Below are 8,991 nucleotides of genomic sequence, written 5' to 3'. Positions count from 1 at the left end.
TTCCTTCTCCAGCTCATTTTACAGATGAGGAAACTAAGGCAAACAGGGTTAAGTGACTTGCCCAGGGTCACATGGTAAATATCTGAGGTTGGATTTGAACTCAGGAAGAAGAGTCTTCCTGACTCCAGGCCCAGCACTCTAACCACTGTACCAGCTAGGTTGATAAAACCGGAACGCTTGCCATCCAGTCATCCAGCCATCAAACACACTTTTATGAAACAACTACTTCAAGGAGAGTCCTGTGTTCAACACTGGAGATAACCAAAAAATGGAACTGGTCCTTGCCCTAAAAGAATTCACTATTTGAATTAAAGAGTCAAGGCTAACATAGGTGTTAAAATGTGTTATACATTAGAAGGGTTATCAGAGTTAAGAGACAAGGATGGGCGATCCATGTACGCTAGAATGTTTAAAAAAAGGTAATGGGAGCAAGTAAGATTTGACTAAGTCAAAGGAATAGAAGTGTGACTGATCACTGTGTGTGTGTGTAGTGGAGTCGGGGAAAAGGAACCACATGAGGCTAAAATATGAACCAATGCATAAAAATCATTCAGATAACACTTTTAGTTTATAGACCTCAAAGGTTGACCACACTCATGGAAGCCATGGACTTAACCACACGGAAACATACGGAATTAAGACAAACGTTCAATTTGGATGATTGGATCCAATCTGATCCAAGACAGTCCCTAACTTCTCTGCCCGGTTGGTCTCATTGTCCTATCTCCATGCCTTTGCACATTCTGTCTTTCATACCTTGAATTCACTACCTCCTCACTTCTTAGAATCTCTAGCTTCCTGTAAAATTCTACTCAGGCTCCATTTCCCATGTAAAACCTTTCCTTATTCCCTCATCCAGTTGCTCATGACTACCCAAAGACGTTAATTCGCATTTATAGGATCATAAATTTGGTACTGAAAGGGAACATAAAAGTCATTGAGTCCAATCCCCTTGTTTTACAAATGGAGAAACTGAGGCACAGTGCAATTTACTTGACTAGGTCACACAGCCAGGAAATATCTGAAGCAGGTTTTGCACCCAGGTCTTTATGCTTCCAAGTTCAATGCCCTATCCAGTACACCATGCTGCCCCTCATTGTATTTGTGTGTATGTGTGTGTGTGTATGTGTATACATATATATGTGTTTACATGTGGTTTTCCTGGATGTAACGCAAGTTCTTTGAAGGCTTAATTTCTCCCCAGTATGGAGTACAGAGTAAGTGCTTAATAAATGTTTGTTGAATGATTAATGCTCTGATACTATGGTTAATCTCAAGAATTCCGGGGCAGGGAATAGAAAGAATTCTAGATATAGAATTAGAGGGTTGGAGTTCAAATATCAACTCTTCTAATTATGTGAGCTTAGGGAAAACCCTTCACTTCTTTAAATCTCAGTTTCCTCATCTGTAAAATGAAAAAAAAGGTCTTTAAGGACCTTTCCAGCTCTAGATATTATCCTAATAGTTAATTCAAACTTTGGAAATCACCTTGAGCCAAGAAGGGCAGGTATAATCGCACAGCCTCTTAGGCCTGGGGCCACTTCTCCCTAGCACCTGGCAATCACTCTATCAGACTGGTTTGGTTGGGGGCTTCTGGTTATTGAAAGTAATCTCTCAATAAAATTCCCAAATGTAACACTGGTGTGTAAATGGGTGTTTGAGGATCTCATGGGTAACAGTGATGTGATAAGAAGCCGGAGATTCCATCCCTCAGGTAGTTTCCCCTGCCTCCTTCGGTTTGTTTGTGGTCAACATTAATCATTTCCTCTAACTGCATATAAGAGCTTCTCAGTCCCTGATCAGCCCAGTTCAGAGCTGAAGCTTGAAACCAAAAACTACAATGCAAAAGTTCTGTCACCTTCTGCTCTGCTCTGTTTTGATCCCTTATGCCAGTTTGGCACCCACCACTCCGAAATCAAGAGAACCCGACCTGGAGACTATCATTGCTCAAACTCTGAAATTATCACATAATATCGCTACAGACCCAGGAAAGGTAAGTGACTCACAGGTGACTTGGCTTCAACCTTTGCTCTCCAAAAGTTAATCTGCCCCTTTCTCCGTTCAAATGTGAGCTGATTATCTGCGTTTTTTTCTTCAGGATGGAGAGGTGAAGATTGTTTCAGAGGAATTCAACAGGAAGGTAAGATGTACTCCTCTATACCTATCTATACATCTGTTTTTCTAAAGGGAATTATTTAAAAGATCCTTGTACTGGCCCTCGGCTATCAGATCAATTACCATTTAAGATAAACTGTAGCAGACAGATAGTGTGTAGCTAGCATGTAGCTCCCATGACTCACTAGCATTAATATTTGTGGCTATTCGAAAGGCTTCAAACAGCATAAATTCCTTCTTCCCCCACCCCCTCCTTTGTCCCTGCCCCAAGAGGGATTATAAGAGCCAAAGTTAGTTAAGTGCCAAAGTTAAGTGCCAAAGCCAGAAACTATTTTATGTGTCAGTGATCCTCTGTCCCTACTACAGCTCGATTTCTCCGTCATAGTTTCTGAGACATCACAGCCATAGACAGCATCTTACAGGTCACTAGTAGGACAAAATACAGCAGGGAAAGGAAGAACCAGACAGTGGCTCCCACAGTCTCCTGAGAGAGTCTAATCTCTGAGCCCTTCCTTTAGTCTCATAGCATGGATTCCCTCTTAATATGGGGTCCCCTCTCCTAAAAAAAATAGAGGATTGGTTTTGGAACCAGAAATCCAATCAGCTGTATTTTTGGGCAAGTCTACTTGGTGCCTCGCTTTTTTTTTTAGCCATAAAATAGTTTCTTTTGCGAATAATAATAGCCCCCAATTACATAACACTTAAAAGTTCATAGAGCATTTGCCAGATAACTTTGAGAGATGGAAAGTGTAGGTATTATTATTCCTATTTTTAAATGAGGAGACTGAGTTCATAGAGGATAAGTGACTTGCTCAGGATCATACAGCTATGATACATCAGAGCTGTGGCTACAATAGGCATATTGTAAGACTCAAACAAGATCATGGCTGTGACAAAACTTTATATACTATCAAATGCCACATTAAGATATCATTCTTATGCTGAGGTTAGAACTTGGGGTCAGAACTCCTAACTTTCCATCCCAGAGTCTTTTTCCCCAGGTCCCAAAGATATCTATCAATAGTTAGCTGGCAGTCAGTATTCACAGAAGAACATTGAGTTATAAAAGGCAGTAAGATATAGCAGCTAAAACATTGGATTAGAGTCAGAAAGACCTAGATTTGAATCCTTCCTCAAATAATTACTAGCTATGTGACCTTGGGTAAGTCACTTAATAGCTCTTAGTACCAGTTTCCTCATCTATAAAATGAGAAAGATGGATTCAATGACCTCTAAGGTCTTGTTTTACCCTGAATCTATGATTGCATTGGTTCCTCTAACAATGAGTAGCCAGTCAGATTACACCAAGTCTCGGTGGTTATTCTATTCTTTTTCCATGCTTGGGCTATGCTGTGACATTGTATCATTGAGCAGGAGCTCAGGGCAGTCCCATGGGTGCACATACCTGACTAGACCTCTGAGAGTGGGAGAAAAAGGTATGGGTGTGAGTTCAAATCTGGCCTCAGACACTTGACACTTACTAGCTGTGTGACCCAGGGCGAGTCACTTAACCCAGATTGCCTCACTAAGAAAAGAAAAAAAAGAAAAAAAAGAAAAAGGTATGGGTGGCCCTATGGCTGGATAGATGTGAGGAGTGCACTGTGATGCCCAAAACATGGGAGCAACTGGGTAAGGAACTCTGCTGGGCCTCATGCACAACATATATTTACCATCTCCTTCCCAGAATCTCCCAGAAAGATCTGGGATGTGGACAGACTGCTGAGAGCAGAGGAGCTTTCTAAATGCTTTGGAGAATTCAGTACCACTGTTGAAAACAAGTTAATGTGTAAAACGTGTCAGAGAGGAACAGGCCACTGTAAAGTGTGCTGTGGTGGTCTGAAGCTTTGCCAATTTATATGTCTCACTTAGTAATATAAAGAACCCATTATGTGAAGTAAAAAGATAGAGGTTTAAATCAGGATCTGCTACTTCAAACTCATGTGACCTTGGGCAAGTCACTTGGTTTCCATTTCCTCATCTGTAAAATGGAAGGGTGCGATTAGCTGATGTCTAAGGTCTCCTCCCACACTAAGTTCTATGATCTTAGAAACTGTTGTTATAGGAATCCCTCTTGCTATCATTGGAAAGGACTCAGCCCCAACCTCTGCGTATCTGTTTTAGTGACAAATTTAACTATTTTAGCTTAGACTTGGGCTATGATCCCATTGACTCAGACACACTCACTAAGCAAACTAACTTTTCTTTCAGGAGCCTAAATGCATACAGACACATATAAAGACTTTTTCTGATGGTTTACATGAAAGGGACCAAGCAATCAAGAAAAACCTGGAGAGGATTGCTGCACGCTTCAATGCTTCTTCATGTCCCTCACTCGATGTAAGTTTTCTCTATTACAGAACTTGCCGATTTTAATGATGTGATGTGGAGATGGTCAATCTGCTTTTTGCTGATGTCAAATCTTGGTATAGACCAGGAAAGATCACATTCGAGCTTAGGCTAAAGGAACAAGGAAATATGTGTCTATGTAGAAACACACATTTTAAGTATATACATGCATTGTATAAATAATTTATACCATATATACATTTCTATAGTTATATGTATATTTCAAATATAAACACCCATATGTATGTGTATGTTTTAAAAACAAATTATTTCCATGGTGTATGTATATATTAAAATACGTAGCATAGCAGAGTATATCAAGTGCTGGACTTTAAATCAGGAAGATCTGGATTCAGATGTTACCTCTGACTCTAGCTGTGTGACATAGACAAGTCACTTCACTTTTCTTACTCAATCTCAAACTCCTCCCAGTCTCTTCATGTAAAACTGGGAGCTCCATGGATCCCAACCTCCTAGGGCTGATGTGAGATTCAATTGTGATAATGTCAAGGTATCAAACACATGATTTCTTGAAAGAGCTCCAAATATGTGTTAGTGCTGCATGAATTTGTTCATTTTACATATATACAGTATATATAATATACCTAACTTATATATACATATGTATACAAGTATATGTTAATATGCATTTATGTATAAATAATTGCATTTGTATATTCTCATTTATTTTAGAAATGTTTCAATGATTTTTATATAACAAAGGTATATAAACGAACCTATTTCTGATACTTAGAAGATAAAACTGAGTGTTTTTCAATAGATATAAAATTCAACATTGGATGATTTACCAAGGTCATAGACCACGGTAGACATAGTAGGACTGAGAGCTGGACAGGATTACCTAATTACCCCCCCCCATTTCTTAGATGAGGAAACCGAGATCCAGAGAGGTGAGGTGACCAAAGCCACAGAGCAAGCCAGATGTCAGATCAGGGAGTGGAACCCATATCTCTTCAGTCCCAGTCCAGGGCCTATTCCACTGAAGCTATATGATAAATTACTTGGGGTGTCCTGAATTTCTAGATCCTGCACTTATTAACTCTTATGAGGACGGAAGTTGTCAAAGTTCTGATTGACCTTTAAAAACATATAGCAAACTCTGTTATTCACCTTAATGGTTTCAGGGCCATAAGGCAGATAGGTATCCAAATGGCAGATTACCTATATCTATTTGGCTTTTAATTTGGACTTTTGACAGTGGGTGTGTCTGGTGTTTTTGGAATTCACAATGCTGCACACCAAAAAAATGAAGTCACACCTGAGATAGAACTGGGAAGTTGTCCAATTTACCTGCTCAGAACCTGTCCCTTCTTCAGGCTTGAGAGATATGCATCATCTCCCTCAAGCTAATGCAAAATACCAGCCTAAACAGAGGCTGCCCTGAATGAAATAGTTAAGTGTTTTGTTCTAAAACATCTCTAGCTTTACTGTATGTACACAGAGGAATAAAGAAAAGATAGTAAACTGGATTACCCTAGAACTCTATCAACTATTATGTTAAGTATCAAGGCTTTGCCACCATATCCGAGAATTGACTGTGTCTTGGGGGCTGACTTTTCTGGGGACACACACACACACACGCACACACACACACACAAAACTCAAGAACTCTTCAGTTTGTACACAGATCCAGAGCTTCCCATCATATTGATAGCAGCTCCCTATTCCTAGGTCCCTTTAGTTCCTTCCCCACAGCAGTTCCTGATGCTCTCTGCCCCAGAAACATGTTGGAAATCATAAGGTAGCCAGGGGGAAATTCTTCTCTCCATTTCTATTCAATGTAATTCAAACATTCCCTGTCCTCACAAATTCACTGGGGAATGAAGCACAAATATGGTTAATTGTGATTGCCCCTCTTATATGATAAGAGCTTTTGAGGTAACAAAGGAGACCTAAGGAATGGCTTAGCACAAGCTAAGAGGCAGAAACTTCCATCAGCACGATCCTAAAAATGGCATTGGCCCAACAAGGCTAGAGTAGTGAACAAAGCCCTAGACTTGAAGTTAGAAGACATAGATAGGTTCTAGCCTCAATTTTACCACTCCCTAGTCATATGTCCTTGGGCAAGTCACTTTGACTCTTTCCCAGTCTCAGTTTCTTTCTCTGTAAAAGAGGAATCATAGACTTAATATCTCCCTCCTAGAACTGTGAAGGAAAAAGACTGTTGTTGAACAATAGTCTGAATTTAAAATTAGTTTGAATTTGAATTAATATAAAATTAGTTCAAATTAGACTTAATAACTGATTGCTTGACCCAGGAGAGCCCAAGGTCATAGACACTTCTCAGAAATATTTCTCCCATCCCCTACCCTAACCCCTTACAAGGCAAGAGACAAAATCAAAGATGAGCATCATTTTTATTTAATAACATCAAAAGCTAATTAGAACTATTATTTTTTTAAAGGAAACTTCCTGCAACTTCCAAATAACTGATCATGAAGAATTCAAAGCTCAATTAATTCAGTTTTTAGGAGAGATCCCCTCTGACTGCCAGAACCTGAAACTTCCATCATCTGCTAAGAGCTGACTTGCACCAAAGTCTTCACTGTCCAGAGCCTGTCTCCTTTGCCCCTCAGGGAAGCAGAGCCCAGACCACGACTGAGTTTTCTATCTCACAAGAGACTGGGCTGTTAGCTTTAACTCCACAGGATCTCCCAGCTGCAAAGGGCTCCCAGGGTCCTAAATGGGGTCAGGTTCTGTTACGTTTACATGGACCTCTACATAAACTTTGGGACACATGTTTTCCTATGTTGGGAAGAATGGGGGGTAGGGGGTGGGAGGGTCTATTTTATACCAGAAAGAGTAATATATATCTATATATATAATATGTATTTATTTATTTATTTATTAAGCCTTAATATTGTATTTATTCAAGATGTTCTATCCTAATAATATAGATGATAAACATTATATTTTTGTTCATGGTCTTTTCTTTATGAGTTTGGGAAAAAAATGTATATTTTGCTTGCAAAATACCTTATTGTCAGTTAATGTATATTTATGGGGTGGTAAATAAATAAATCATACTCCATAAAAATCCTATTCTAATACCTCATCATGGCCTAGAGATAATCCTGAGATCTCAGTCAACCAATCAATAAGAGCTTATTAAGTACCTACTGTATGATAGGTTCTAGAGCTACCAATACAAAGAATGAAACACTCCTTACTTTCAAGAAGTTCATATTCCAATGGGGAGACAAGTACGCTTAAGCTCTGGCAGTTTCCACTATGGTGGAAAGGTTTTTAGTATAGCCCTAACGCCAGACTGCTTTCTTTCTGAACTCTAGAATAGTTAAGTACAGAGTGGCTTATCATCAGTAGCCTGATGTGCTTTACTATTATCCACTTATTGTCAAAATAAATGAAGGAAAGCACTCAGGACTTTAGATAGACCACCCCCTTTAGCAAATTTATGGGAGGACATGGACTACAGTCACTGGGATGGACAAGTATGAATGGGTCAATTGATGTAATGTGTATCACTGGAGAGATATGTACATGAATGAAACTCCAGCAGTTAGATGCCACAGTGGATAGGGATTGACTTGGAGTCAGGAAGACCTAAGTTTGAATCTAACCTCAGACAACTGCTAGCTGTGTGATCCTCAGCGGATATCACAATCTCTATTTGTCTTAGGTGCTTCATCTGTAAAATGGAGATAATAATGGCATTTGCCATATAGAGTTATCGTAAGAATAAAATGAGATGTTTACTAGGTGCTTTGCAAACCTTAAAGCACTATATAAATGCCAGCTATATTACTGTGACTGAGATAATATATCTATTAGAGTATTGTAACAGATGAAGATTGAATCCTTGCTCTAGGGAAGCTCACAGCCGAATAGGAGAAAAGTCTGTCCTCACTTTTCCCTTCTACTTGTCAGATGCAGGGGATTTCCTGCGACATCTCTCCAAAATATCTTTATTTGCTCAAAAAAGGGCTTCAGGATCTCTTGTTGGAGAATCTTCCTCTCAAAGCCCATCAGTGAAAATCCTGGAAGACAAAGGAAAAACTGTCCCTCTCTTCCATTCCACTGCTTAGTCTGGCCTATGTCCAAGAACAAGTGTGCGTGACCCACAGAATTTAATATAGACCAACCCTTCCTCAATTCCTCTCTCCAGAAGTGAGGTAAGGAAGGAAATATGCTGTCCAGGATTCCCCTGAACAGCCAGGCCTACTGTACATTTTTGTGCAATGACATAAGGCAGGGTCATCTCCCAGAGGCACAGATGAAGCAGTAGTCAGTTGTGAATTTTTTTTCTCTCCCATCACCAAGGGAAGCTGAGGGAATCCCCTTCCATGAAGGAGGTTATTTTAAATAAACAATCTGGCTCTATGGGAAGAACACTGTGCTAGGAACCACAAGACTTGGGCGCCAGCCCCTACTCTGATCCTAACGGGCTGGAGACCTTCAGGAAAATCACTTGCTGCCATTTTACAGGTGTGGATTGTACAGCCCTAAAGGGTTAACAGAACCTGGGTATCTACTTCATAAAGTTATTAT

The 8,991-nt window shown here is 39.8% G+C and overlaps 1 long non-coding RNA gene across 1 annotated transcript; it reads left to right on the top strand.

Annotated features, from left to right (window-relative positions):
- The first annotated feature begins 1,882 nt into the window (after nucleotides 1-1,882).
- LOC114033470 lies at nucleotides 1,883-4,446 on the top strand. The gene is made up of 3 exons (XR_003567983.1): nucleotides 1,883-1,993; nucleotides 2,099-2,140; nucleotides 4,324-4,446. It is a non-coding gene; the product is annotated as an uncharacterized LOC114033470 (long non-coding RNA).
- The last annotated feature ends 4,545 nt before the right edge of the window (nucleotides 4,447-8,991 follow it).

The sequence above is a fragment of the Vombatus ursinus genome, unplaced genomic scaffold, assembly GCF_900497805.2.
Source record: "Vombatus ursinus unplaced genomic scaffold, bare-nosed wombat genome assembly UNPS02007284.1, whole genome shotgun sequence".
Classification (NCBI taxonomy): Eukaryota; Metazoa; Chordata; class Mammalia; order Diprotodontia; family Vombatidae; genus Vombatus; species Vombatus ursinus.
Note: the sequence above shows the minus strand (reverse complement) of the source record. Positions and strands in the feature narration are given on the sequence as shown.